Here is a 15,303-nt window from a genome sequence, read left to right as displayed (position 1 = left end):
GAGTCACAGGAAAGCCGTGCCAATTTTCAGGAGGTGAGTGTTAATGAAATCTACTCGATATTGAATATTTATCAACTAATTTACGAAAATGAATAACAAAGTATTTGTTTTATGAAACCACTCATATATCTTGTGTGTGCTAAAATAGCTACAAATTAATGCATCTCTATACCTTAACACATCCTCTGAAAGGCTATTATCTGTGCATACATTAGGATATAAAATTATTGAATTAAATCACAGAACTTTTATAGATCATTCATTACATAATGTTTTGATAAAAGTAAACTTTAAAGTTCAAAGAAACAAACCACAACGTCGCCTGTAAAAGTGTAATTATGAACAATCGAAAACAGGACATAGCTTTTGTTTATAATACCAAATCTTAGATACATGTTACCAGGTTCTAAAAGCTTGCGTTTTTTCTTATAAGTAAATGTTGATATGCAGCTTTATTCGGAAGTCGTTATTGAGTTTTTTTCATTTGTAGGTGTCTATTAGATACATATTCCCTACCCTGTGTACCATTTTAGGCATTTTAAAGATATACCGTGTCTACTGTCGGGAATGTGACATTCAAACATGCATTACATTTTGTTAAATCAAAACTAACACACTTCATTTACGTCATAATTCAATTATGTCAATCCACACTTAAGGATTATTATTATCATTGTAATTTCATTACTAATACTCAAGACTCCAGGCAACATAATTTTAACACAAAATGAATAATAACACGAATTCTAAATAAGTGCTGATACATATGTATTTCCGCTGTAATCAATATCAAAATATCATAGAACGTTCACAGTTAATCAATCACTTCGATGCTTTCGACATTTAGTTGTATCGATACAGATAAGTAAGCAGTTTCATTTACCTGAAAATTCATGTTATCAGCCCATAAAAAGTGACGTCGCTGTTTGTAACGTTGCATTTGATTGGCTGATACAGTGGCGTAATAATTTCCCAGAGAAAATAGTTCATCAATAAAAGTGGATTTCCATATTGAGGAAAGTAAATTCAATTATAAGGATTAACTTGAAAATATCTTCTTTTATGGAACTATTCAAAATTCCCGAGTGTTCTTTTTATAAACCGCTTCGTTTTTGTTTTGTTTGTTTATTTCAATAGCGTCAATTCCACCCCACTTCCTCCTGGAAAACGTGCTACTATCTGCAAAGTGGCCCTGTCGAAGAAGTTAAGGTCACCCAAAGTTTTCTCATCGGTTCCTGTGTCAGGGCAGCTGATTTGCTTTCCATTATATACCAAGAGGATATCTTGTCCCGATAATCCCTCATGTTCGGATAATTTTTGGAATAACGATGACAGTTTGTCGCTCTGTGTAAAACCATAAAGACAATAGATTTAAATGACTATATTTGGATTACACTGATTCTAAGTAATGGAACATTGGGATTAATAAATGATTTTTTAAAAATGAAAGAATAAAACAGGATATAGAATCAAGTTTAAGCTTATGTTAATCCAATTCCTTCAATTGATTTTTTTTAGTATTATTGAAATAGACTTATTTCATAATTTTTATCATATAAAAGAAAAAGTAAACAAATATCAACGCTGAAAAGGTTGATTCTACAATATACAGGGGCTCACGGGCAATACGCAGATAGTGGCGTAGTCAGAAGAACTTTTCAGGCAGACGGACTACGTACGCGAACTCGGACAAGAACTATTGCTGAATTGGGGGTCTTCTCAAATAATATTTCATTTGATAAGTTGTGACTCTGTGACACTGACTACTCGACGCGTAATAGTCACGTGCATTGTACACAGAGTCTGACTATACAGTTATATACGATACTATTGCAGCATGGAGGTAAATGGAATAAATAGATATATTATGTTTGTATACATATTGATGCATTGTTCTGAAGGCCTTACCAACCCAAGATGTGTTATTTCAGGTGTCGGAAACAAATTTACAAGCATGGTTTCACGATGTCACATGCATGACTTCTGATTCCTGTACAGGGGTTTGTATTAAATGGTTTATATGATGATAATTCAAAATCGAGTTGTAATCAGTATCTATGTTGTTTTTTGTGTATATTCGCAAACTGATAAGATCTGTAATTGTTATCGTAAAACCTTATTAAAAACGAATACGATCGCACACTGAGAATATACACGAGTGTACATATATGCACTTAGGTAACATCGCGGAAACAAACGCCAGTATACACTTTTGTGTTTGGTTTGTAAAAACATTCGTTTTCCCGGATCGTTTTGTCAAAATACGACCAAAAGCAATACAAAAGCATTAACATCGTTGGCATCATTCTTGGCCGCAGTCGTCTTGCAGCTTATCAAAGGAAATAACTCTAAATCTGATAGATCAGAATAAGCGTGGTTACGTTGTTATGGTAACAACTGCGGTATTAAATTCATTGGATTCATATGAATGTTAGATTGAAAAACGTACGTGTTATAATTAACACTGGGGTTGCCATTTTTACTGACTTTTAATCTAGCCCCAAAAACGTCTGAACATGTGCTATATACACAAGGGAAGGTCCAAATACATGTAGACTGTAGCTAATTATCAGGTCCCTGTGTCGCATTATGTACATTTACACCTTTGAGACGACCCCACAATTTTGCAGTAGTTAGCGTCCAGATCCGCGTTCCTAGTCCATCTTCCTGAAAATCGGAAATGTCTTGAAACAATATGAGTCGTGTCTTTTACTTTAAAACCTATTAAACAACATATTAAAACGCTACTATTACAGCTGGTCAATATGTGATAAAATGTTCTTATTTATATAATGTATCATACTTACTGATTGACAGGTCTTGAAATATTTCTTTCCTTTAATATTTATGACCTGTAGTTGTAATGATGCCATTATTTATCCACCTGTGATAAGATAAATAAGTGACACTTTATATATGGCATGTTAATTAGTAAAATCTATATGAATATATCAAATTTGCTTTCTACTTCCCTGGACGTAGTACGATGGAGGCATAGTCAAGAGTTAAGAAATTTGTGGTGACATTGACTTAATTCATTAGCGATTGATTAGGGAAAACTTGTATATGTGTTACTATAAAAAGGCACTACTCTACATATAACCTATAACGTATGCTATTGAGGAACAGGTCTCCTGTATTATAAACCTCTGTGGTCACAAGCACTTGTTCCTCATTAATTGTGTCAGTTTCCATTCGCAAGCACACATTCATAAAGCATTACGTGGAAAACACGTTGATCTGTAAAGCATCAGCGCTTGCATTATATATCAGAAGACATGTTTAAATATTATTATTTTCATATATTATATCGGACACTGAGCTTTTGTTATAAAGTATATATACATATATATATATTATGTACATCCATCACAAGGACAGCGTTTACTTTTAATTATATATACACACACATATATATATAATTGTCAAGTAGTAATAACGACAGTACAGGCAAGTAAATTGTCGAATTTTTGAGGCAATCTGCCCCTTCATCAAGACATAGGTAAATTACATACGATCACATATAGACATAGAACATGGAACAGTTACACAAATATAGTAGGTATAAACAACAATAAATATCGTTATGTTTTGAAAACGATCCCCCTCGGCCGATAATTAGTTCGCCGAGAGCCCATTATGATTAATTAGAAAACATCGTAGGTGGTATACAGATGGTGAAAGTTAATGAATAAATAAATAATATGACTAAAAGGTTTAACAAAATAACATCGCGAGTTGAATCGATGTGATGGCAGCGCGTGCTATGTAGTGAATGTTTTTGCTTTTCTACGCGGCCCAAACAGCGTGTAGCAGTGATATCGGGTAGCAAATCCCATATTACATATACAAAAAAAATGTACTAACATTAGTTCGTTTTAACGAAATTGAATACATTTTATATTTATTCAATTTCGTTAAAACGAACTAAAAAGAACTAATTTTAGTCAGTAATATGGGATTTGCCAACCGATATTGTCACTGCTACCCGCTGTCTGGGCCGATATTTGTGGGACGAAATGAACATAAAATCATAACCGATCACATATAGGCATAGAACAGTTGCACAAATCTAGTAGATTAGCCACGAACAATATCGTAATGTTTGTGAAGATGATCCACTCGGTCGATAAATATACGCCGAAGGCCTGATTCTGATTAGTTCGAAAACATCTTATATATAAATAATTGTATAAACATTTCTGTTTCTGTAACAGACTGTCTAATGTACATTGTCAGGGATGCAAATACAGTTGAGTGTAAGCTAATCTTTACACCCTAGTGCACACCTAGTGCACTACGAGCTACAGGTAAACTAGTAGTGCACTACGTCCAGTCAGGTGTGACCACAAATCCCCCTATACAGGTAAGCGACAGTGCAACTGGACACCTGTGTGAGATACTTGTAGTTGTTACATATATAGACCTGTGTAAATTGACTGCCTTATATCTGTCATCCTGACTTTACCAGGTATATTTAAATGATCTAATATTAACTCAAAATGAAATTAGCTGCGGTTCTTATGATATATGGCACAAGAGGAATTAAAACTCTATCAATTGGATTTGTAGTGGGTTTTTCTATCATTAATTTTTTTTAAAGGTTTCATTATAGTGTGAAATTAAGGTTGATCTTTCTGATTTCAAAATTTTGATGCTTTTCATTTTTTAGATGTAATAAATATACATTTAATATTAATGATTATTTCTACCTTAGGCCTTGATGACTGTAGATGTTCTTTTCAAGTACAGTACTGTATATGTACCTTATTTTGATATTCATTACTTTATCAAACAAACAGAATCTTAAATTCAATATATTGTTTTTTCTCTAATATCTGTTAATTCAACCATGAAATCATTTCATAGTACATAATCAAGAATCAAGAATCAAAAGTTTAGTATATCTCATTTATGTTCGGTTAAAGACTAATAATAAGAGCGTAGCTCTAGGGCGCCGAAGGCGCCCGAGCGAAGCTCTCTAAATACTTGAAAACGGTACCTCCAACAAGAGTTGCCTCCCTTCCCATACATACGAACAAAGAAAATTGTATGGTCCAAAAAACCGGTACCGGAATGGCTCAAAACCGGATGTAGTAAAAATCTTGAACAATATCAACACCAAAGTCTCTCTATAGTGTTTTAACATTAGTGATATATGTCTTTTGTTCTCAGATGAAAAATGAATAACAAAACAGCGGTATGTTTTCGCTTTTATTTTTATCATGTCGTCCTTAACCGATCGGGAATTACCGAATGTCATCGTCTCCATTCACGTCTGAACTATACATGGTACACAACAAGACATGCGAATATGTTGGAATTAAACTCGGTATAGGGTCCTTGTTATTATTTTTGTATGTGGTTCTAGTCTGATCTGATCAAAGGTAGGCATTTGCCGATAACACTGTGTTATGATCGATTCTATCGTAAATATTTAGGCTTCTTGTCGATTTATTTTCTCAGTGTTAACGTTAGGCTTACGTCACAGGCACTTTATTTACATTGTAAACAATAACATGCCGAAAGACAACTAGGCTAGGCATATGCATAGGAAACAAGTGTCTATCGGTTACGTCCCAGCTTTTGTATTGTTAGTTACAGATGATACGATGTGCCTGACTCGCATTGTTTATTATAATTAGAAGTAGGTTATATTATCTACAGCACATGGGGCTAGTAACCATTTAAAATGTGTCCGAGTAATAGGCCTACTAGGCTACTGTATATCAAGCCCATGTGATAACCCTAGATTTTTATCATTTATGAAATGCAGGCTTAGTAGACTACATGTGTAGTTAGTCTACATTAGTCAGCAGAAATAAACATAGATCAACATGGCATATGTAGGTTGTACCAACAATAATGATTGAAATTTATCTGAAAAATATTGTCATATTATACTGTTGGGAGTATTACAGATCAGATTTCTATTGCTAAGTATAGTAACTGTTTATTTCACAAAATATTGCCTGAAATTAATAAAAAGGAAATTCAAAACAATCTTATGTGTTCGAAGTTCCAACACTTCTCCAATGCCTGGCATGTTCTTAAATGACCCTGGCAGTTAATTATATAATGAGGCTCAATTTAGAGGGACATTCCTTCTTTCAGATATCAGAACCATGTACATTTTTTACTGATGAAATCCACTTTTGAACAGGGAAATGAATCAATGCCAAAATGTACAGAAAAATGATGAATCCTGCAAAAATACTGACTGGCTTTCAAGTACAAAGTGATATTTTGGTAGGAATAAATAATTACCCTGCGAGTCAAACTTTTTGATTTATGTAAATTAAAGATTTACTATTTGGGAAAAAAATCATATTTTCCAATAAGTTTAATTTTGGTGACCTAACCTTTGAATTTAAACTAATGAATGAATGACCCTTGAAATGAAGTAAACCAAATTTAAACCAAATTTATTACAATGTTTATGAACACATGTACATGTACAGTGTAATATGATTAAAACCTTATAATAAACAACTGCTGTTAATTTCCAAAGCCTGGAAGATTATAGAATTTCTATAATTATTTTGTAATTAATCATAATGACAAAAGGAGAGTAATTGTCTATGGTGTTGACTCTTAGTAGGTTTAACTTAAATTTGCTACAAATTCTGTTTTAGTGGAGACAAGAGAACACATGTATTTACAATCAAAATTAATTAACTCGAACTATGATAACTCAAAAACACTGATTATAAATTAAAGTATCTCACTGGTCCAAGGCAAAATCTTTGTTTTTTAGGTAATAAAATATATATAAGATAATTCAAAGTTTGACAACTCGAAAAACTCTGATATAAATAACAAAATTTTAACTTCCAATCAGATATTACAAAATTGACAGAACATTATATACTGATGTAATCCCAAAGTTGATTCATATTTTATTTTTAAAGGCGCACAATGTTAACTGTTAAGTGAATTTCTTTTAAAAGTTCTCTATAAACAGATCTTCAAATCATATGTTATAAGTACATGTCCTCGGTCCAAAGCGGTTTTGCCCAAAAATGAGTTGAAGTGACTGAATAACAGTTCAAAATGTTCTATTCTATTCCAAATATATGGTAGAATCAAATATTACACATGGTAGAAGGATCTTCAATTCAAGTCCTTTAAAGTTGATATAATTTAATGCACCTTGGGTCTCTAGTTTTGGTTTTTTTTAAGATGAGGGGATCCGTGTTATTAGTTTACTCTGTTTACTCTGCAGTAATAAGGGAAAATACAAAAACAGAAATTATATTGAATATTGCTATTGGAAATAACACAAACTTTAATAGAAGTATCAGAATGGGCAATATCTGTGCAATAGTATATGTTTATATATTTATGTATATGTGTATATTCATATATATATATATTAAAACTCGTATAAACTTTGTGTATAGATTAAATATATATATAAAAATATATATTGGCACTATGACTGATCCACAGTGGCCTGAGTAGTGGGACCAAAAAGCGTAAAATTGACGAAACTTCTAAACTTCCAGATATGAAGAAATCAAGCATCCTTCATGGATGAAAGAGACTTGATTAAGGCACTTTTCAAAATATGAGTTGTTTTTTTTTCTTTCTTTTTTTTGTTTTTTTTTACCACAGGATGTCCTGTTCTAGATCTGTTATACCCTATAGGGATGGGTTATTGAAATAATTGTTTAATTCATATACAGAAATCACACTTTTTGGCCTTATTTAATTTGTTCAATTAATTTATTAAATAAAAGCGAGTTAACAACCATCACTACAAATGTATTTAATAGCAGTGGCGTCAATATTTGTTTAAAGTCCACATTTGACAGTGTTATTGAGTTGCATGCTCTCAGATTGAATTGAAACTGGTAAGGGTACTGATACAATCATATATACTGTTGTACATGCACCTGTCCATCATTTAGAGGATTTTTTTTCAGGTTCACCTATTTTTGGGTAAACTAAAAATACTAACAGGTAATTTTGTGAAGTTATGTTAAGATTCACTTTAAACTGTGTTATAAAAGCAATATTAATCTAATTGAAACTTAAATGTCTTTACAGATTCACATATTTTGGCCTCAAAACTGAATTTTGAGAATTTTCATTAAAGTTCAGTTTTCACCCTATCTCAATGTCTCACTGAACATTTGGTTTCTGATATTATTTAATTACTTGAACACTACTCCATAAATTGAAAAATGTTATTGATAAAGCGGGAAAGATGAGATATAGAATTCTGTATAATTCTTGTTATATAAGGCCTTTTGATGACTTATCATGATGCATGACCTTGTGATTTTCATAAATCTGCTAATATAATGAAAAATTACATATAGTACATTAACATATATATATACACGTATACAAGGGACAATTAGATTAGCTGTGCTCTTCCAAGGCTTTGCCTTCATTCATATTATTATATGTATGTATATTTGGTACTCTCAGAACATGCTTGTTATCATGGCCACCTGGGCCCCAGGACCCAAACCCCACCTCACCACCACCTAATGGACATCTATAACACCTTACCTATATATATTCATCAGATGAGGATTAGTCTTAAGGTGTGCTTGTTTTAACGGTGTGTTTTCTTTACTCTTTTTAGAAATAACATACGGGAAGGTATGTTGTGGCAGTCATTATAGTCTGCTTCATATATCCCTTACCTGTACATTCCCTGGGTTTTACCTGTATTCTCCGACATTACATGGTATTAACTCTATTTTACACAAGCTTTGAACTACCTCAGTTCATTATTATTCAATCAATTTTTACATAGTTCACTGTTTGAAATGATTAAAAATGCGAAATCACATCAGGCCATTTACTACTATCCAATAACCCTTATCAACATGGCCAAATATCGCTGGTATTTTTCCTGATACTAATTAATTTAAATGGTTACAAATCATATATATACATTATTGGAATTAAGCTGAAAGCTTATACTAATTCCTTTCCTAAAACACTATTACGGCGTTAAACCATGGACATTTGCACACAAAAATGGAATGGACAAATTAACTTCTCAACAAAATACTCCAGCTGATTACATATTTGATACTTTCAATTCTGGAAAATTCGATGTACATGTAACCTCAGTGGAAAAAGAATCAAGATGTTGACATTATTAAAATCTCTTACTGTTACAAATGAATTCTGCACAGAAATGAATACTTCTTCATTTTTCTTAGTGTTTAGCGATTGATCACCCCATAAAAGAGTATCTTAAGGTTTTCATTAATATCATATTTCGTCATTACATTTGATAAATATTATTAGTTGATGAGACAATTGAGATAAGTGTTTAAGCTGTCTGATTTGTAAGTATACAAACATCAGGATGGCTATGTCTATCACTATTCCCGGTCAACCAATAACAAGGCAAATGAAGATTCGGATGAAATTTCTTCGGTACAAGGACATCACCTACAGTTGATACATACAGGACCCCAGGGCAACATAACTACGTATATTTTATTAGTTGTGTATGCATATTAAAAGTTAATGAATAATCTATCATTCATTGTCCAGTGCAAAGTGTATATGCCAAGTATTCCTTGCATACATGTAAACAATTACTATTAACTGCTAATTATTATTAGATAATTGTGTTTCGTTTAATTTTTAATCAGCCGATGTCTAGTGTTAAATATTATAAGTATGCTTTTTGCTTTAGCATTTTCACTTCAGGCACATATCGCTTTCAATGATGTAAATGTTCTGTATTAGTGTATTATCTGTATACATCCAAGCATTGAATTATACTATCTTTCTTTCTCCTTATATTATAATTGCCATATGCTTCAAAATTTTTGCTATGCTGTGAAATTCAACTGATTAGTTGAATCTGGAAAATATCATTATTGAAAAAATAAACAAATAGAAATAATGAAAATAAATAAATAAATAAATAAAATATATACGCAATACAGAAACATTGACAGCAACCTTTAATATAATAAAAGGATATATTGTGATATATATAGTACATGTACTCTGACTTGATAATGTGATAATACAGGTAAATATCTACCTGTAAATATGCACATTTCCAGAACAGACTATAAAAGGCGTGTCATTGTTCTCAAGTGTTTATATAATTCTTTTGATTCCAAAAAAGTGGGAGAAAGGAGAACAGTTTTTTCAAGTCCCCAATTACCACCCAGGGATCCAGTTATAGCATGCTGTGCATATACAAGTGTTGTATAATGCAAGCGTTGTATGACAAGTACAGTTCCAGATACATGAACATGTATGTGTGTTATATAGGCTTAAATTTGTTGCCCTCCCAAAGTTTGCAAATATATGTATTTCATAACAAAAATGACATCAATTTTCCCCTCAGCCATTATCTCATTCTGTGTTACCTGTAACTGATACACGTACCGGGAATCAGATCCAATATGTTAGATCTTCAAAGTATTAGATACATGCACACGGGTACATGTACAGAAATTTCAACTATTTCAGTAAAGATAAATGGAAGGTGTATTACAAGCAACATATATGTACCTTTTGTAAACTTAAAATATTGAAATGTAGCACTGATATGATCACTTAATTCCCAGACCATTCAAAGAATCTCTGTCTTTACATGTTAAATCAAGGTTTAACTCATTTCTTTATGTATTTAGGTTTCTGACTACATTGTATGCATTCACATAGAATGTACAACATATATCATGGGCTGAATTAGGTTTAATATCACATTAAAAATGAAATTATGAACATGCTGCTTAATTTAATCTGAAATTAAACTAAGAATTAAATTAAATGTATCAAATTGAAAATGTTCAAGTAACGATAATTATTTTCAAATGTTTTATCATATACTTTCATGTGATGAAAACAAAATTACTGGAACTAAACATGTGAAATATTATAACTGATCAATCAATACCAAATATAAAGTACCAAAAGATAAATGAAACTTGGCTTGAACACTTTAACTTAGTATCTTGATTTAGTTACAGTGTATAATTAACAAGAATAGAGAGATTGAAATATAACAGCAAACTAAACTTCCAAAACCTTTTTAATAACTCTTGGAATAAATTTGTTTATTTAATTTAACGTGTTTCACGTCCGCTATAACGGCCTTGCGGCCTTTCAGCTGACGAACAAAGATAACTGCTAGACAACTTTATATATACAGTACAGGTAAAAATCACAGGTAGCCTTGGGTACTGCCCATTACCTGTATGGGAGTTTTGCTGTCAATCACCTCTTAGGGTGTAGTGCACTACTAGATTACCTGTAGTTTAAATGTAGCGACTGCTAGTTTAAACGTAGTGCACTACTAGGTGTTAAGGTTATCTTACACTCATCTGTATATACATAAAACAGTTACCGGGTACTTTGAAAGTACTTAGAAACACGAGGGGCGAAGGAAGACATAAACATATATATATTTCAAATACGAGAAACAATTAGTGCACCGTGTATATATATATATATATATTCCGAGGGTCTTTACCCACCCCCCAGGAACTTAGTTTCTTTGCTACATTTTTGAAGCCATTGAGATCCCCACCCCATAACCATATATATCATTGTTGGGCATAAAGAGATGAACACAATCATGATGTAAAATAGGCCCTGGGGTCTTTCCTAAACCCAAGAAACTTAGTTTTATTAAACACAATGTTATTAAAACAATCCCTTGCGTCTTTTCACACCCTACGGAATCAGGACTTTGTTTCTAGATTTTATTTTTCAGTTCCCCATAACCATAGCATTGTTTGACATCAACAAATAAATCTACGATCAAATTGAACATGAATATATCTTAACTTTTGGTCAGATCAAACCAGATGAGCGATAAAGGCACGCTGGGCTTCTTGTTTACCAAACCAGTATGCTATAAAAAAAATCCTCGAACAAATAACATTTCCAAGGTCAAATCAAGGACCTCTGTGAATGTCCCAGGTCAAATAGAGAAAGTTCTACGGGGAACGTTTTGAGTTCTAGAAGAACTGGCGTGATAATTTGTCATTAAATAAATGCTGTATCGTATTCTCACATCCCTCATACCAATGACATTTGACATTTTCAAGGTCAGAGAGGTCAAATACGGTAAGTTATCTTTATCTTAAGTAAGTCAACAGCCATTTCACAAAATTCAATATTTCAATATGGATAAAGAAGCAGCAAAAACGTGTTACGTCATTGACAACTGAGCGAAGTATGGTTACTCCGCTCACGCTTTTAGATGCCTGTCTTTGATAGGTCATATTTTACTATTATTAGTTTGTATCCAACTGTCCGCCAAAATTTGCCAGTCAGAGAAATCGTAGCTTTCTTATCATAAAATCCTGTCAAGGGAGGTTCTTGGCCATTGGCCTCTTGTTATTTGATAGAATAATTGGGTTCGATAATATTATGCATTGTATATAGGTAGAAATGAAACGGATTTAAAACAATGATAGAAGGAATGACATTGCTAAAATAACAGGTTTTTTTTCTTTTCTTTTTTTTGTTATCCGTCTAATAACAAACTGAAAATAAAAGTAGAATAATTTTACCGGCGAATCATCAGGGTTAAAATAAGATTAATTTTAGTTTAAAGGAGCCAATTAGAGGGGAAATAGCAAACGCGTGAAATCTCCGTAGCCATATTTCAATACATCATTCCTTATATCACAATCAGTTGATATGATTAAAAGATGAATGTTATATTCCTATTCCAAACTGAACTTTTTTTATGTTTTTTTTTTTTTTTTTTTTATATTCTGTCGGTTATTTTTCGCTTTTGTAAATTATATACAGTGTAATTATTATAGATTAAGAAACAATTGTATATAGATATGTGTTTAATATCATATTCTTATCTAATCAATTGAAGTAAAACAATAGCATTAAACAATTACTTTTTACCAATGTTCTTTGTAATTTACGACTATCTACTTGGGTTTTCCCATTAAAATGAAAGAACGAGTTGTCGTTATATTTAGAAGTCGATTGTCAAACAAATATGTTCTTTAAATACACTGACTATCTACGTGTGTCTTCCAATTAAAACGAAAGATATAACGCTTCATTGTTATATTTAGAATACAAGGAATATATAGTTTAGATTAACATTAACCGATTATATATTAAGAACATGGAAACTCTAGAATTGTTTCTAATTAAACCTAGTTATAGAACTGCAGGTGAAGGTTATGTTTGTTTACATGCTTATCACGTTTTTATGTTACTTGAAGAAACTCTCAATCCTACTAGTGTATTTAGGGAAACTTACATGAAAGGCTGTGTTATATGTCATAAAGTTATGTAATAAAGTCGTATTCACCTTTTAGAATTGAATACATGCATCAATTGAAATGTTGCAAATTTAGGAATTCTCAAGATAAGTTTAAAATGTCTGCAGAAGGACGAATACAATGGACAATGCCAACCACAAACGTGTTTATTAGTCTCAAAATCTGCAGAGAGAGATTTATAGAATCTCACCCCTTTGGAACGAGACAGGGGGATCTCAACCTGAGGGGGGATTCTTAAGTTGCCAAACACAATGCTTGCCCTGAGGGTCGAGGTCCCCGTCACACTGCCAACGTGGTGAATATTTACATTACATCAAGATAATTGTGACGTCACGCAATTGAAATCTCGATGTGACAACAAACAATTGTTGAGAACGTGCAAAGAGTACGCGCAGCATGTTTCAAGGGTGAGGTAAGAACATGTCAGACAGGTTAATTGTAAATATCACAGTCCAGGGAAGGAGAAATTGAATATTGATGTATAGAAAAGAAGATTTAATTTTAGAGAATATCCTTTAAATTCCGTTCGATTCACAAAAAAACTTCAATACATTGGTAACAGAACAGTGGTGAATGTGTTATCACTGTGTCGTATTCAAGTAATGTTAATATCATATCACGAAATCACTGTGAAATAATCAATTGCATTAAAACAATAACATTAAAAATCACTTCTTACCAATATTCACCAACTGAAGTGCTATGAGACGACCAATGATCTCCGTGTGATGATGTCAATTAAGTGTGTTCTTTGTGAGTATCGACTATCTACTTGGGTTTTCCCATTAAAATGAAAGAACGAGTTGTCGTTATATTTAGAAGTCGATTGTCAAACAAATATGTTCTTTAAATACACTGACTATATACGTGTGTCTTCCAATTAAAACGAGAGATATAACGCTTCATTGTTATATTTAGAATACACGGAATGTGTTGTTTGGATTAACATTAACTGATTCTATATTAAGAACCTGGAAACTCTAGAATTGTTTCTTATGAAACTTAATTATATAACAGCAGGTGAAGGTTTATTTGTACACATGTTTATCACGTTTTTATGTTACTTGGAGAAACTGTCAATGCTACTTGTGAAGTATTTAGCAAAACTTGCATGAAAGACTATGTTATATGTCATAAAGTTATGTAATAAAGTCGTATTCACCTTTTAGAATTGAATACATTCATCAATTGAAATGTTGCAAATTTAGGAATTCTCAATAAGAGTTTAAAATGTCTGCAGAAAGACGAATACCATGGACAATGCCAACCACAAACGTTTAAGTTTAAATATATTTTATTACGTACAAGAATGACAAAGTGATTATTCAGCAAGTTTTACCATCTTATAAACGACTTCTTCCACAAACGTGTTCATTAGTATCGAAATTCTGCAGAGAGAGATTTCTAGAATCTCACCCCTTTGGAACGAGACAGGGGGATCTCAACCCGAGGGGGAGGGGGATTCTTAAGTTGCCAAACACAATGCTTGCCCTGAGGGTCGAGATCCCCGTCTCACTGCCAAGGTGGTGAATATTTACATTACATCAATACAAGAAAATGTTGAAGTCACGAAATTGAAATTTCGATGTGACGTCAAACAATTGATGAGAGCGTGCAAAGAGCACGCGTAGCTTGTTTCAAAGGTGAGATAATGTCACACAGGTGAAATTGAGGATATCACAGTCCAGGGTAGGAGAATGGAATATAAATATTTCAAGAAAAAAATAGTTAATTTGAGTGATAATCCTGTAAATTCCGTTCGATTGACAAAGAACTTCACTCGATTGGTAACAGAACAATGGTGAAAGTGTTATCATAGTGTCTTATACAAGTGAGGTTAATATCATATCCCGAAATCACTGTGAATTAGTGATAAGAGCAGGCATTCCAATCGTCCTCCAGTTTATATTCATTTATTCACATTATTTTCATATTACCGTATTCAGTTTCTTGTCCCAGTTCTTAATATTGCCAAAAGATGGTACGTATACTGATAAGACCACAGAAAGCTAAATAAACAAGAGGCCGATGGGGTCTGCAT

The 15,303-nt window shown here is 32.5% G+C and overlaps 1 long non-coding RNA gene across 1 annotated transcript; it reads right to left on the bottom strand.

Annotated features, from left to right (window-relative positions):
* Positions 1-757: 757 nt before the first annotated feature.
* On the bottom strand, positions 758-14,043 carry LOC117315724. Its single transcript, XR_004529752.1, has 3 exons — positions 13,942-14,043; positions 2,808-2,884; positions 758-1,344 (listed from the first exon to the last, which is right to left on the bottom strand). It is a non-coding gene; the product is annotated as an uncharacterized LOC117315724 (long non-coding RNA).
* Between the last annotated feature and the right edge of the window lie 1,260 nt (positions 14,044-15,303).

Source organism: Pecten maximus, chromosome 17 (assembly GCF_902652985.1).
Source record: "Pecten maximus chromosome 17, xPecMax1.1, whole genome shotgun sequence".
NCBI classification, from domain to species: domain Eukaryota; kingdom Metazoa; phylum Mollusca; class Bivalvia; order Pectinida; family Pectinidae; genus Pecten; species Pecten maximus.
Note: the sequence above shows the minus strand (reverse complement) of the source record. Positions and strands in the feature narration are given on the sequence as shown.